At 45.9% G+C, this 16,934-nt stretch overlaps 1 non-coding gene across 1 annotated transcript; it reads right to left on the minus strand.

Annotated features, from left to right (window-relative positions):
• Positions 1-11,214: 11,214 nt before the first annotated feature.
• trnS-UGA lies at positions 11,215-11,349 on the minus strand. The gene has a single exon. It is a non-coding gene; the product is annotated as a tRNA-Ser (tRNA).
• Positions 11,350-16,934: the final 5,585 nt, after the last annotated feature.

The following is a 16,934-nucleotide window of genomic DNA, read 5'->3' on the forward strand; positions in this document are numbered from 1 at the left end:
GCGCTGTGCTCTATCTCCTTCCTTCCCAACCTGTCCTTAGGTAAGTAAGCTTGCTCTCTTTGCTCATGCAAGGTGGGAAAGCTTTGTTGACGAAATGAAAAGGTATAGGTGAAATGCAAGCAGCATTAGAGAGAAGGTACTGCGGCGTCTGCGGCTATTGCGGCTACTTCGGATCTGATGCGCCCGCTGTCACTAAAAAAGGAGCTAACTCATCAAATGCAATGAAAGAAGGAAGTCACCAGCTTGGGGTGGGGCTAGGACTTGAAATCCTGATTCTGATTTGATTAGGCAGAAAGCCGCTCAATCTGAGCCTTCTGTACGGGGGGACTTTTCTCCTTCTAAGAAGCAAACTCTGTTAGCAGTTAGCGCTTCTATGAAAGAAGATTTGAAAAAGGCTGCCTCAGCAAACGCAGCTGAACAAGATCTAGACGCATTCAAAACTCGTGTTTTTGGCATAAAGACAGCTTCTGACCGTTGAATGAGATCAAAAGTGGAAGCATTTAGAAAAGAAGGTCTAGGGCTATTGACCCATTGACTCACTTATGGCGCTTTAAATGGCAAATGGAAAAGTCGAACTTTCTTTCAGACTTGGGGAGCAGACCCCAGTCTATTTAGAAAGAGACCGGTCTCTTTGAATGCAGCATTGAGTGGTCCTGACGGAAAAGGCAAGTTTTCGAGTTACAGTGTGTTCTGTACCTCTTTCCTTTGAAGGCTGGCTGACTCACAAGTATCAACAGCAGTTACGGGATCAAGATTATGGCAGTTCATGTTCTGGGACAGGGGGTCATGTTACATAAATGATCGAGTCCCTCCGCCCGACCTATTGAAGAAAGAGATTTATGGCTTGCGATGAGGAGTGGTGATGACAGGAATCCTTCTATATACAATACAAGTTTTCGAACGATCAGACTTCTCATCTGAAGTGGTGGAAGACCGTCCACCAGTGACATTTGGTCGCCGGCGAAGACTACTTGTGTCACTAGATACGGACAATGCGCAAAGGATTTATCCAGGTATAGTACCAAGCCCACTAGTGAACAACCTTACTCTAAGGGCATAAGTGTATCGGCTTTCACTCCATTTGAACGCAGAAGATCGTTTTTCTGCCAATTCTTACGCTGCGTTCATTCAGTATCAATTTTATTAGGAATGGGGGCGTCGGTGTGCCCACACAAGATGAGATTTTGATAGACGAAACCTGTGACTGAGAAGTTGTTTTCTAAGATCTGGACAGGAGAACGGTTGAAAATAGCCTTTTATTCGTTCGCTAAGGGACTGGTTTTTATAGTTGAACAGCTACACCCCGGTGAATGGTTGAACACGTGGTTTTTTGGCCTCACACTGGCGATTTTGATACTTTGAAGTGCCTTCTCGATTAATAGGGCAAGTCATTCCTTTTGCAGCTTACCTAATTGGATCCCTCTGCTCTTCTTTCTTCTATTCTAGCGCTCTTCTGAGGGTTGAATGAGAAGCTTATCAGAAGCAGAGCATTTTCCCGTTGCCGTTGAAGACTCTTTCTTCCTAAACTTCCTAAAGAGAATCGCCCATAAGGAGCAGGGCGAGTGCAGTCGCTACACCGATCTTTAAATTGCTCTTGAGTTGGGACCCGAGATAAAAAGATAGATAAAGAAGGCAACCCGCCACCCGGTGCAACAAAGAAGTTTAGATCCGCTTAGGCAGTTCCTTCGATAAGCACAAAATCCCTTTGCTTTACTTTCTTTGAGGAAGTCATTCTTTGATCTACTGGGAATAGGAAGAGCGACTCTCCTACTAGGTGAACCCTGCTTCACTATTGGCTACTGGGTCAAGCTCCATACTGTTGTTGGAGACAGATTCGATGCTGGCAGTCCACTACCCGGCGTAATAGAATCTTATCAAATGAAAAATCTTAAGTGAAGACCCGGTCGAATTCAATATCAAACTACTTAACCGAAAGACGGAACACCCGTTTCTTTCCCACTCAAGTCCTCTTCCTCCCTGCGCGTCTATCTGATTCTAAGGCTTTAATCAAGAGTGATGTAATGCGCCGAAAGCAAGAGTTCATTGCTCGTCATCGCAAGGAAGAAGGAATTCCTTCGCCTAGCTCTTTGTTTAATCGTGATCTAAAGTTCTTGCTGTAATGGGAATCCTGCCATAGTTCCTTAGTTATCATGTATCCGAGTCGAAGTAAGCTTGAGATAAGGAATATTCATATGTTGAAAGCGAGTGCTTATTTCCGTCTTCTTATTGCTTTCATGAGGAATGAAGTAATCATACTAGAAGTTGATTTCTGTCCTTCGACTCAAGTTCCAATCCCCAGCACGAGATTCAGAAGCTATAATGCATTGATGTTCATTGGAATCCCTTCGCCGGTGTAAAGCCTACGCTTATCTTCCCCTATCGCTAATTCCTTTTAAGTCAGCTTGATATAGTTACTAGGAATCAACAAAAGAGGGCATCGACGTAGTCTTTTCGTATGTGTCTCCTCTCTGAGGTAGGCGCCTTCCTTGTTGACTCTTGGCAAGTGAGTTCTTTTCTTGCGAGTGGGTTTAAAAGCAGCATGCTCTGATGTTGTGGTCTTCCTCTTCTTTCCTTTCTATTACGAGCAGTAAATTCAATCATCTCCATTAATCCCAATAAAGTAAATCATTGCATCTTGTTTGTAAATCCCACTTCTCGGAATTCTGTTCAAGTAATCGTTTGTCTCTCTGCTTTCGCAAGTCTACCTGGCTTGAGGCCCCTTTGGTTAAGAGCTCCCGCTGTCTGCGCTTCTTGCCTGAGCCTCTCTAGTTTCCTCGCTTGGCTCACTAGTCTCGTCACCTCTACTATGTAAGACCTTCATTCATGGGCATCCCATTATTTCCTGGCTTCGCTCGCTCTGCTCGTGCAGTTTTTATTTTGTCTGTATCTTACTGATCAATTGAGTGCGAGTTATTTTCTTAGTAATCCTGGTAAAGGTCTCGGCAATTTGTTTAAGAGAATCTTCCATTTTAGCGGTTTTCCTTACCTAAAATGGGTCCCTTGGGTTAGTGTTTAATTTCGGGCTAATTGTTAGATTTGGTGTTATTATCCGCATATTTATTCGATTGGTGTCTATTACAGGATTAAGGTAATTTGTGAGACATGAACTAGTGTTAACAGAAAACCCTGCCAATCAAATACCTGAAAGTGCTTCCTTGACCCATCAGAAAGCTGTCTCACGTAAGAGAGCAAAGACTCCACCGGCAAGCCAAAAGCCCTTTTTATAGGATCCACAGACCAAAGGGGGAGTGCCTAAACATGAGTTAGGTTGAGTTAGGTGACCAGTATGAAAGCATAACGGCTTTGGGCAAGCAACTACTCTAAAGGCTACCATGACAACAGGGGCTTAGGAAGAAGTTTCATTGCTTTCCTTTGGGCTGATAGTCCTGTATACCATTCAACTCCTACGTTCCAAAGAATTCACTCCTGGCCGAGTGAGTGGTAGCGTATCGAAGGTGGGGTAACTTCTTCTTTACTTATTGAATCAAGTAACTCCTTGAGAGTCATTAACCCCATCAATCCAGTTCTCTAGCTTTCTCTTTCCTCATTGGGTGAGTCGTGAGCTCATCTGGGATCCGATTTCTTCCTAAAGTAAGGAGAAGTCCCCGGCTCTCCCTCTCCTGTCTGTGAGTAAGTCCCCCTCACTCATATTGGGGATTTGAAGCATCAACCCGGAGAATTCCTCAACATACTCACGGATAGAGCGAGTGTGCTTCAACTCCTTCATTCTTTTTCTAGCATCATGAGCAACATTTTCGGGAGAAAATTGCCTCCTAAGTTCTTGCTTGAAAGCTTCCCAAGTGTCGATGGTGCAAGTGCCTTTCTCAATCTCGGCATGCTTGCGCCTCCACCAAGTAGCGGCAAGATTAGTGAGGTAGAGGGTCGCGGTGCGTACCTTTGTGAGCTCATCTTGCAAGCCCAACGCCTCAAAGTACCTCTCCAAGTGCCACACAAAGTTATCGAGCTCTCAACAAAGTGACGGTGCGTAACAAATACCCCATCCCGCTTGTCGCAGACTTGTTTGATCAGCTAAGCCATGCTAAATACTTTACTAAGCTTGACTTGAGGTCGGGCTATTATCAAGTCCGCATAGCAGAAGGGGATGAGCAGAAAACTACTTGTGTAACTCGATACGGGGCATTCGACTTTCTAGTCATGCCATTTGGCTTGACAAAGGCACCGGCCACTTTCTGCACTTTGATAAATAAAGTATTCCACGATTATCTCGACAAGTTTGTGAGTCTATTGATCTCGATCATCACCTCCGGCAATCCGAAACTGCCAATTGTCAACTTCTTTCTCGGTGCTCGCATGGCTGTTAGCGCTCGCTGGCTTTCTTGCTTTCTTTGGCAGTCCCGAATGTAACTACCCCCGGACCACCCAAGAAAAAACGAAATTGCAAATCAAAAGAAGTCGCATTAGACAAACGAAGAGAAGGACCGTGCTTAACACGGAGATGCGCAAAGTGAAAAAGAACCAACGAGGATAAGGGAAGGAGTAGCAAGTAGAAGCAGGACCGGAAAAACGGGAAAGGAAAAGAGATAAATAGACACACATGAAAGAAAAAAAGAAAAAGGTGTCTAAAATCTCACCAATTTCCCATCCACACGAAAGATCGGATGTGGCTAATTGGAAATGTAGGTTATTGAATTGTCAAATGCTTTTGTTATGTACTTCGTCTTCGGTTTTGAAAATGTATTCTTTTATTTTATACGGACCCGACATTTGAGTTCTTATATACTTTATTCTTTTACCAATCCATCAACACTCGGAGAGCGAGTTGAACAATATTTAGCACAGCGGGGGCAACCTGCGGAATATGGGGAAGGGGGTTGCCTTCCTTACTCGGCGGGCATGGGACTGGGCTCAATCAAGCAGGCGGCATATAGAGAAGGCGGGTAGGTGTGACAATCCTAACAGGTTTGACCAGCTTTTATTTCGTTCGAACAGCTTCCACATATAAACATAGAATCCACTTTCCTTGTCTAACGTGCTCTATGCATACCTCTTTATGTAGGCTGAAAGAGGACTACATCTTCTCTACTTGGGTATGTAGGATGAATGGGTATCCAGTGATGTGTACTTCTCTTCTCTCGCGTATAGCACAACCTTGGTCACAATTGATATGGCTATGCCTAGCAAGGACCTTCAGACGAGTACTACCGGCTACCTGCTAGCGGCTATCGGAAATGAAAACAGACTATGAGTGGCAAAGACCTTCTGTCAATGATTGACGCCTTTAGGCAATGGCAATCAGTTATGACTGTTGCTTATGGGCGTCTATGTCTGGCGTATAATCGAAAAGTGAATTAATGTATGTAATGCATCGTCTCAGTCCTTCCCTCTATTCTAGGTAGGAACATTCAATTATTCCGTAGCGGTAAGTGAGGTCGAGGTAGAGTGTTGTAGAGTGGAATGGCGGGCTGGATGCGGGCGAATAGGTCATAATATTATCCATCAATCGAATAACTCGATTACCGGGCTACCCCAACCAACTACTATCTATGCCATGAATCGAATCAATCACTCACTATGAAGCCTTCTTCCTTGTATGGCCTTCCCGGGCAGGTGCGTACTGAATAGCGTGTATGGATGTAAGCGTGATGCGGGGACGTGGGGATGGGTATTGTCCGTATATAACAAGCAGATGTAATTCAAAATTAATATCAGCATTTCTTTTTTGTGTGGCCGTGAATCAGTATGCTGGTCTCAAGTTTTCCTTCCTGGTACTTATTCTTTTCAATGCGGGAGAATGGGTCGAATCTTGAAGAGGAAGCCTTGGTTGAGCTGTCAGAGGTCCGGAAGAAGCATCCAATCGGAATTAGCTTACAGCAGTGACAAGCTAGGTGATTGATCCTTTGATTTAGTCCTCCCAAGGGTGACCATTAAGAAGAGTCCAATCTGAGCGATCAGACGTCCCTGGGTTCGGGTTCCGCTCCTTCTCATTCATATTAATGGAAGTTCTTTGGGCTTCCTTCTTCTCATCTGGGAGCTGGGACTAAAACAATTCCTCCCACAAGGGGTACGGCTTTCATCCTTACACCGGGGAAAGCGGATTCTTAAAAAAGGAAGTTCCGTACTCGGTTGACAGATTCTTAGGCTCAATCTCAGGTCTCCGTCTTTGCCTGGCAGTTCAAGGGATTGGCTGTCAGGCTCGTTAAACCTTTACCGAGTTCCACGAGGAAGGTCCGATCTCAGCAAAGAAAGACGAATTGGATGAAGAGGTCGAATGATGAGGAACTCGGAAATACGCTCGGTATGCAGATCGCATTACACTATTGGTTGTTGATCTTTCGTGGCGCGAGGTGCCTGTATCCTACTCTGAGTTTCCTAAGGGTTAGTTGGCTTTCCCTTTCTCCAAGCCGACTCTTTTCACTGTGTGTGAGACTTCCTTCCCTGTGATGAATCTCTTGTCTCATCTCCAAATCCAAAAGGATGAGAGGCGTCTGTCCGTCACTCCTAATGGAAAGAGTACTCTCATTAAAGCAGGGTGACATAAGACAGTTGACCTCAGACCTCACACCAGATTTCCTCTTCCCGATCGCCCGTTGACATCAGATGCCCGGTTGGAACGATTGAGATCGTTTCCGACAGATGAAAGTACTTCAACTACTGAAAGGGGAATGGCTACTTCAGATGAACATCATTATTCTGCTTTACGGATCTATTCAATTGAAATTAAAGTTTCTTCTCGAGATTGAATTCCAATCTCAGGGATTCGCTACTAGCGCTCCTTCTATCCTACTTCTTGGCTTAACACAGTTCGCTTACCCGATTGGCTGGCTTATAGCGCTATGCGCTTGCCTTATGCCGTATACTTTTCTTTATTGAGATGAGATCGGCTATTTCCTTATCTATTTATTTGCTTATACTTGCTTAACTCATACAGAAAAAGATTAACTAAAGATATGGCGCACCACATAGAGATTGATTGATTGCACAGTTGATTAAAGTGACCAATAGCGATTGAGATATAGATCGCGAACACTCACTAAAGGAGGGCGATAGAGACTCCGGACAGCTCGACCTCTCCCAGCCATCCCTTACCAGCTCGACCGAGTGAGACCCTTGGCTTCTCGTTAACAACAAAGACAAATAGGGGCCAGATTTCGATCGATTTCAAGAGGACCCTTTGGGACATGATGGAACGTACACGACCAATCAAGACCGCTTGTGGGAGTTGAGACCAGGCGGGATATTATTATTGAATTTTTGAAATTCTTTATTCATATTCAATTGAATTTACTCCTTCAACCGAAAGAGAAAGCCTTACTAGAACTTCAAATCAATGATTCACTTCCTTTCGTGCGCCTATTTCCTTATTTACCATGGCTACTTCTTCGCTAGCCAAACCTTGAAAGATCCGTTACAGGCAGAGAACAAGCGATTGAAGACCGATGGCCGGGAAGGGAAGAAGTCTTTCAAGGACCCGGCTTCGTGGACGAGAAAGAATAGAATCAAGGGCCATGCCCGACCCGAGCTACTAGGCCAGGGCCAGAGGAGAGGAACTATTTCAAGCAAGGATGCTATGACCTCAGACCTGAGACCGATTGAAAGATATAGGAATGAATGAATCCAATGTCATCTATACCGTGTTTTTGGGCTGTCATAATGTGACAGTTTCGACTTCCATCGGTCGACTTCTGTCGTCTCTGTCTATTCCGTTTAGGGAATGGGCTTATTCATTCCGATTTCTGTAAATACTTCTCCCCAGCCTCGGTCTAAAAAGCTCCTGCCCTTCTTGCGGGCTCTCAGTGATAAAATCTGGTTTTGGGAGTTGCCGGTGCGAATACCTTTCTCTTGCTTTGAATAATTAGCTCATGCCTTGTTGCTTGCTGTGCCCGGTGCGAATCCCCTTCGTTCCTTTCTTTCTTTGCCGGGTCAAGGAGATTGGTTGGGTTCTTTGGTTGCTTATTCCACTTCTTTCAGTGGGAGGAGTTTCATCAGCAGCAGCGAGGTCAAGCCATAGGTACGCTTCAGTGCAAGCTCCGTCTTCGCAAGCGGTGGCCGACAGGCCCTTTGAAATGAATATCCTTTCCGGCCCGGTACTAGAGGAGAGGGGAGAGCAGAACGTCCTCTGAGTCTCTCAACTGAAACTTTCACTGGAACAAGAACCTGACCTCAAGCCAACTATATAGAGGGCTTAAAAGCGCCTTGCCTCAAAAGAGAGATAGAGCTCTGCTTCTTCTGCTTCTGCTTTTAGAGGTATGAGCTATTCTTCTTCTCTTTCCTTTTCTCTTATAAAGAATGGGTCTCTTCCCCTGGCCTTGTTGTCTCTATCGATCTCACAAGTCTCTCTGGTATAGGCAAGGGCTCATCTGTGAATGAATCCCTTTACTATATTCCTCTCCTCCTCCCCCAGTCTGGTCCCCTTCTTTGTATCGGTGTTTGTTGCGGAGCTTAGGTCGAAAGGAGCTTTGGGAAAGTCCCCAACTGGTCTTGACCGACCAACTGCCGAAAAGCCCTTGCTTGGGTCAGCTCTTCGGGGGTCAAGTCTTTTGAAAAGCTTTTCTGAGGCCACCTTTCTTAGTAAAGGCTTTTGTTTGTGGTCTGCGATGGGTCTAGCCCCGTGAGCCTCTCCAAACGTTCTCAAATCGGCCTCTTTGTTGTTATTGTTGCGGGCGTACGGTACTACGGCCTTTATTATTCCACTTTCTCAAAATGTAGAGCAACGAATCGAGAGTCTCTCGCTATGTCCCCATTCCTTTCTTCGATTCTATGGCCGATCTTGTTTAATCCAAAGCTGGTGCAAGCGATCTCATAGGTGGGGAACTCGAGATAGGAAAGCATCAAGCAAGACAAGAAAAGGCTTTTACTAAAGAAGGCTGGTTCTCCTCTTGTGAATGAACCAGGAAGAGATGGAAGATGGGCAAAAATGACACAGGATGGAAAGAGGGAAGTAGACCAAAGCGGAGGAAAGAAGAAAGCTCAAGCAAGGGAGAATGGAATCAGACGTAAACCAAAGTCGGAGAGGCCTTAGGTAGTAATGGGGATGCCTTCAATTCAGACAAGAGATGACGCACGCTTCACAAGGAGGCTTGGAAATGGCGTACTTATTGCACCTGGCACTAATAACTCGAGTGCCGCTGCTGCTACGGGGGAGATTTTTGAAAAGACAGGAAGCGCTATTGGACCTGGACCCTTGCCAGTTAATAGTGGAGCCTTACCCGATTCCAAAAGGGATGGATTCCCGGGAAGGCAAATGCTACCTTGACAGAAGACTTTACTAAACTTCCATAACCTTGAATGAAAAAGTAGATATTTCGATATATCATTAAGGGAAGAACTCTTCCTTTACTGATTGGAATGATATTCCTTTTATTGCTTGCACCTACCAGAAGGAGGAGAGATCCTTAATTACTGATATCGAGAAAGCAAGGACGCTATGAGTGTTCGCTAATGTCAGCCCTTTGATTGCTTACTTCGCTATCCAAGCGGGATGAGACTTTGCGAGAGTTTCCAGATGAGCAGGAAGGGCTGGAGGACGTATTACCGGAGGAGAGGACATATTGAATGGAAAGAACGAAAGCGACGTACGTACTGGATTGACCAGCGTGTGCCAACTACTCTACTTCCCTATTTCTTGCTTTTTAACCTCCCCTTATTGGTGCACTCTTTCCCCCAATTCACCGATAGAGAAGAAAGAGATAAGCAATGACCGGACTAGACCAATGAAAGCGGACCAAGGTTTTTATTCGTTAGCCAAGCGCGCCTATTACAGCGCCTCTATTACAGAAGGGAAAGCGATGTGCCCTATTGACCAGCCGAAGAACATCCTTATAAAAGAATGAATGGGAAGCAGGCCCGGTCTATATTGCTAGAGTTATGCTTAGTTCACCCCCCTCCATTCTTATATTTAAATTCCGTCTCTAAGCTTCCCCCTTAGTGCCTGCTGAGACTTATTTCCTCTCGACTATAGTTGAATGGAAGTTTCATTTCCTAAGTCTCAAATAATTTCTTTTATTGAGTCCCCATAGTGCATTCCCCTACATAGTCTGTAGATTAATTAAACACTAATAAGGCTTGCAATCAATATAAAAAAGAGAATTCCAGATTGAAGATCTCTTGACCCATATACGATCCAGTTCTACATCTTAGCGCTGAACTAATGAATAGAGATTGAGCTTCACTTCGCGAGTCGGGAATGGCATCATTTATTAAAAACTGCTAGCGTTGACAAGAGATGAGCTAAAGAGGTGGCCGGGCAGTTGACCAGGCCCTACCACATACAGACAGCAAGCAAGAGCTGCGCCGGCTTATCCGGAAAATCTCATTGTTGCCACCCTAAATGCTACTACCTCTTTGCTAAGCACAGGAATGCTTGATCGAGAAAAGCAAGCAAAGAAGCAGCAGGATACGGAATATGAAGGGGCTGGAGGTAGAGCCAATGACCAATTGAAGAGTTACAGACTACAGTATAAAGCCCTCAATCATGCTCTTGCCAGTGGCATAGATTGTATATACTCTCGCCGATTAAGGAAAATTATGCGCTCCACGAAAAAACATAGGGGGTCGTCCCTGGACTTAAGGAAGGAAAAACAAAAAGTGCCCCTATGACTCTGGTTCTAGTGAAAGCGATGAAAGTATAGCTGTGCTCCAGTTTTTCGGGTAAAAGTTCTACGGTGAAGAGCCCGGTCAAGGCGACCCTATTAAAGAGAACATTCGGGACATCAAAGCCGATGCGATGGTAATCTCGTCCTTAGTTGCCGAATCTAATGGAGGTTTCAATCCGACGGATCAACCGTAATTGGCAGGTAAAACGAGGCCTCGACGGAGATGATGGATGGGAACTCCTACTCTGACTATAGTTGCGATCTCTAAGCGGGATTTTCAGTCATCTATCCCTTTTCTTTCCCTAGCGAGTGAAGAACGAGTGTTGAGCGAGTGAAGTGCCCCATAAGCTATAAGGGCGAGCTATATGTATAAATTCCGTGAGCAGCGATTGAACTGAACGTTCCAAGTGACCTGACCTCATGAGCTGGACTCGAACCAGCACCTCTGGGCAAAAGACAGACTCAGCGAACTTCCCTTTGATTCGAATCGTGCCTTTATAGGTCTACTTTTCATATTTCCGTATATTATATAAAGAAGGGAGTGACGTCTGACCCATTACTTGACCTCCGGCTAGCTCTAAAAAGACGCTACCCGATGAATGCAATAACTTGACCCTACCTTTTAGGCATATTCGGGGAAGAGCCCTTTTTCACTCCTACTTAACTATAGAAAGTTCAACTTCCCTTGCTTCTTCCGACTTGAGATTCGAAATAGAAAGCTAGTCTTTGTATAGTATCCTTAACCATCTTCCGAAGTTTTCAAGACCGACTCTTTCAACCGCTCAGACATACATCCCCTATACCCCTCCCCTAGGCCTTACTCTTTCATTACGCCAATCATGCAAGAGTTTGCTATTTTAGATCTTTGGGCTTTATACCCTTTAGATCATTAAAACATGAGAGGGCCTCTTGGAATTACTTTTGATTCCATGGGATTTCATATCCAGGATCATTGAATCCAGTTGTTCTTCACCGTAGATGCCTTCAAGCATCTCGCCGATAGGTTCGTGCTGCTGCCGATTTTGGCATTCGGTTATCAGCTCGAATCTTATGGATAACCTCAACCGCCTCGTCGGCTTGCTTCTCCTGGTATTCCATGTAGTCACGCCATTCCTTCGCGCTGAATTCCCGTCGCTCAACCGTAGGAAACAATTCTCCATCTTGGGAGTCAGACTTGCAATCAATCCCTTTTCGTCTTAGGCGCACAACTGCGCACTCTCCGAAACGGAAAGATAAAGACCACTTTTAAAAGTACCAGCCAACTCCTCATCGGAGGCTTCGTCGGTGTACTCTGGGACCCTTCTCATCTGAGAGGGATTCTCAACGCTCTTCCTCTTCAATCCTAGTGATTCGGATGTTGGGATCATTGAGAGTACCTTCCGACCAAGCTTTTATGGCCGTGATCATCCTCATTGTGGTCTTATTATCCACTGTCTGTCGACGCGCTTCCTTGTTCTGTATGATGACCCAATCTTCCGGTTTAGTAACCACCTTTGGATGATCAATGGCCACGGCTACTATCGTCCCAGGAGGACCTATAAGGAGACTAGGATCGACAAACTCTTGATCATCCGTCAGGACATTGACTCCCCCATGGTTTGGAAGAGGATTCGTGTTCACATTGGGTTGGAGTCGGGCTGCCTCCTGAGTCTTCACTGCGTTTGTATCCAGCAAGTCCCGGATCTTGTGCTTGAGCAGGAAACAAGACTCTATATCATGCCCAACTTGACCGGAATGGTATATGCATTTCAGCTCCGGATTATATGACCTGGGGAGAACGTTAGGAGGAGGTAAGGCTGGCACAGGAGTCACTTGCCCTGATGCGAGTAAGCGATTGTAGGCCTCTGCCATTGTGATAGTAAGAGGTGTGAAGATTCGCCTCTTTTTCTCCATCTGCCTTTGTTGATTTACCCGAACAGCATTGTTCACTGGAGGCGCAGCCGGCGGGGGTGCTGGTAAGTTCTGCACCGCCTGGGCAGGAACTACTTGAACAGGAGGAATGTACGCCTGAACGGGCGGAGGATACTGGTTCGCTCCGTAAGAGGCGGTCGGAAGAATGGTCGCGATGTCCCCCTCCTTCTTCTCAGGCTTCCTGGTCATACCGGGCTTCTTAACGTAGGAGGACGACTCTGCCCCGGCACGGGAGGTATTGTCGGTAATACGTCCTGATTTCAGTGCGGCCTCAATTGCTTCGCCTTGGCGTATGATGGCGTCAAAACTCTGGCCTACGCTTACGCACATCCTTTCGTAGTATACTCCTTTACAAGTGGGCAAGAATCGCTGTGACTTTTCTATGTCCGAGAGAGGAGGGTCTACTTGAGCTGAGGATTCCATCTACCTGAGGGCGTATTCTCTGAATGACTCTGTAGGCTTACGACTCATTCCCATCAGATAGCACCGGTCAATAGTTAGCTCACAGTAAAGACCATACTTTTTGAGAAAGGCGTTTGTCAGGTCAGGCCAGGTACGAATTTGGGGTATCTCCAGTCTGGCGAACCACTGCAGAGCTGAACCGGAGAGACTACGCTGGAATAGTTGCATGAGAAGCTTCTCATCATTTGAATGCCCGCAGAGGGCTCCTACGTAGAGTCTTAGATAAGCGACCGGGTTCCCCGTCGTACTTGGCAAAATCGGGAACTTTGAACTTATCCGGCCATGGATGTTCAGGGTAGAAACAGAGCTGGGTAAGGTTCATGTTTCCATAGCGACTGATCCCTTGCACCGACTTGATAGCCTCCTTCATGGTCTTGATCTCTTGAGCTACCCCATTGTCTTTTGGCTCAGGCAGAGAAGTAGCCGTGGGAAGGAGGGACGCTTCTTCACCCTCAGTTTCCGCATTGACGAGACCTGGAGTTGAGGTATACGCTGGAAGTGCATTCGGAAGTACCCCAGCGGCCGTGGGAACATGGAGAGCTCCTTGATTTGGTGGAAATTGAACAACCGGAGGTGCATACTGTGCCGCGAACTGCACTTGATGTCTAGAGAACTATTCTTATAGGACCGGACTAGGGAACAACTATCCCACACCGGAGGAACGGAAACACCCCTTTAACAAGCAAGCTACGCACCTTTGAGTTCTCGGGGTGAGGTGCGAAGCTAGTTCCCGAGTAAGTAGCTAAAGCAAGAGGGCAATCAAGCAAGCGATCGTAGGTACGCTAAGTAACTTGTTATATAAGCAGATTGGTGTGGAACTAGATCCTCTGCTAGAGTAACAGTTGTTGTGTAGCCAGGTTCACCCGCCCAATGCCAATGATACGAAGAGTTAGCTTTGCTACCCTGGCTCAGAGAAAAGTCTACTTGCTTGCTAGAGAAGGTGACCCTTTCGTTTTCGGGTTTGCTTTTTAGTTTGAAAAGAGATTCTTTTAGTGTTCCGTGTACCTTAGGTCGAAAAGAAAAAAGAAAGAAATATATATATATAGAATAACAATATACAGAATTGCTTAAATAACTAAGCGCGTCCAAAATCAGAGTCACGATCTACTAAAGGGCAAGTAGCTTGATTGGTTCGAATCCAATTCGTGAGATGGCTTTCGAAAGGCCTATCTTTTTTTTTCCGGTATACCGCTCTCCAGAGCGAATGAACATAAGTCCAACCTAATATCATGAATATCCTTCGCCCGTTATCTCCTCATCTTCCTATTTATAAGCCACAGCTCACTTCGACGTTTCCCATTTTCCGTAGATCCGTCTTTTCTTTTCTCTTACTTGCGATTGTTTTCATTTTCGTTTATTCGATTATTCTCATGATGGGGCTCGACCCTAACCTATTTACTATTAAAGTAGAATCAATGATCCTAGCGAAGGGACTCTCCTTTTTGTTCCAAAGGATCGGATGTCTCTTTTTGGCAGAAATTACGACAGTTGTTTTTCTGGACGAGGTCACTCTGGCTAACATGATGGTGAACTCCGGCGGGGCGGATTCTTCTGCTTCTGAAGGCACTTCGGGCACAAAGCCTCCTGTTCCGGCAACCCCAGCCTCATCCGAGAATTCTTCCCTAGGGGCCGCGCCGCCACAGGCTGCTCCTGCGCTTTCCGCCGAGCGGACCGAGGAGCTCCTTCAGGAGAATTTGAGAGAAAGAAAGGGCGATCTCGGGGAAGGCCAAAGCATGTGCTCAGTTCGCGAAGGGGTAGAACAAGACTTCAACGTATCCACCACAGGCCAAAAGTTTGACTTAGTCAAACAACTTGAGGTTGAAAAAGAAGTTGTTCAGGGGAAACCCGCCCCGGCGACAAATTCCGCCTTCAATGAAATAAGGGATCATGAAGGGCAAGATAGCTCGGTAGAAGGGATTCTAGATGCCCTCTAATCCCATTATTTACTGATTGAAAAGAAGATAGACAAGGAAGAAGAAGTTGGATTACTTACTTGAGAAAGCATTGTTAGAATAGATGAAGTGGGCGAGAGTAGCTTGCCGGGGGTAGTCGTCTTGGTATTGGATCCGTTCTTCTTTCGTACTCCTAAGGGCGGTACAAAGAAGTCCCAGCGAACTTCCGTTACCCGAGCTAATGATAGAGGCAAGAACACTTTCCAACCAGGCCTTACTATAAGCAACCTCACAGATCCAACTCAATCTTTTACACCGATGTATCGTACTCTCTCGACCAGGTCATCATAAGAAAAGACTGCTAAATCTTTCCGAAGTGAGAGAAGGAGGGAAGGCGCGCTACAACTAACATAACAGCCAGTTGAAAAACTAGCTAGGCTAGCGCGCAATGGCTTTCTCTGATAGGGGCTCGCTTCTTCAAGCTCCGCCCAACCTATACAAGGTGCTGCTCGCTTTCTCTCAGCCACTAGTGACTTATGTAGTGGTCGGCATTCCTACGTGCTCCTCCTTGCCCCCCTACTTAAGAATCCAAAGGTAACCTTTGGATGTTGTCGTGACGCTTTGGTTACGAAGGTTACCGGGGTCTAGGTTTATGGATGGATTCAGTCAGCGAAAGTCCCTCCAACTCAATCAATATCAACAAGATGTCGTGACCAGTTAGGCTTGGTTGATTTTGTCAGAAAAGAAAGTTTCGGGGGTTCATTGATTAGTACACCTCCGGTGCTGGTAAGGTCGGGACCGTGGTCGTCCGTCTCCGGTTTGCCGGCCGATAAGATCTCTGAGATTGACCAGCCAGCTGGGTTGGTTTGGCTATTCTTTTCTATTGAAAAGGAGTCAGCTGTCTGCGCGAGTCACCTTCTTCTAGGCTCCGCTGGACGACACGGCATTTTCGTTCAAATATAGGCCGGCCGTACTTGTGATGGTTCCCAAGGATCCAATATGACCACTTAGGTCTACGTTGCCACGATATTGTTCTATGGACGCGGGCGGGCAAGTTCGGCCCGGTTTTTTTGGTGTCGTAGGGGAGGGATTGACCTTTCTAACGCATATTCAGTCGTACCGGCATGGCCCCACTGATTTGTTTTCGATCGGAGCATCAAGCAGCGCAACCCGGTTCTACTTGACTAAGCCCCGTGCTCGTCCAAGGAGGGAGTTTGCTTTACCCAACTCCCTTTTTTTTTTGATAACAAGGCAGAAAGCCCCGACCCGACATTCATTAGTTTCGAATGAAGAGTGCCCTGCCCCAGGAAGCACCTACTCCTATCAAAATGAAAAGCGAGACTTTACTAAACAAGCAAGAAAAGCCCTTTCTATCTTATTAGTAAAGCGCTAACGCGCGCCCCTGAAATCAAACTCAAGTTTCGCCGATATGATATTAAGATTTTATTAATGTGCTCAAGCAACCTATCTTACTAATAATAATGAAGGGCCCTATCTAAGCCCTATCGTTGTAAAGTTACAGCTCGAAAGCCGGCCTTACCTTCTATTATAATTATATTAGTAAAGGGCGTTTAGGCTTTACTAATATAATTATATAGGGCTTTTCTCGCTTTCTTCGCATGCTTGAGCGCATTAATAAAATACATATATCAAAAGGCTTTCCTTGAGTTTTCAATAAGGGGCGCTAACGCCCTATCTATAGTAAGGGGCCTTTTCAATAAGGCTCGCGTAGGGGCGCTCACCTTTTTTGGCTCCCTAAAATAGAATATTTTTAAGTTGGTAAAGACCCGCCCCTTGTTTCAGTCAGAATGAGTCCCCGGGACCCCGGGACATTGGCTTCCGCCAACAGTGAACTATTAAGGATCGCATCCCGCGCATATTCTACATTATAGCCTGCAACTGATTCAGCTTCCGCTTCTGGGAGATCAAACGGAGCTCGATTAGTTTCTGCTAGACAAGAAATGAAGAACATAACCAATACAGGGAACAAGGGAATACCGGACCATATCTGCTTTTGCGCCATGACAATCTCACTCGAATTACGGGGACCTACACATATTAGTACAGTATACCGGGGTCCCCGGCCAGAACCACACGTGCAAGTTTCCCTGCATGT

The sequence above is a fragment of the mitochondrial genome of Camellia sinensis (genome assembly GCF_055761805.1).
Source record: "Camellia sinensis mitochondrion, complete genome".
In the NCBI taxonomy this organism is placed as follows: domain Eukaryota; kingdom Viridiplantae; phylum Streptophyta; class Magnoliopsida; order Ericales; family Theaceae; genus Camellia; species Camellia sinensis.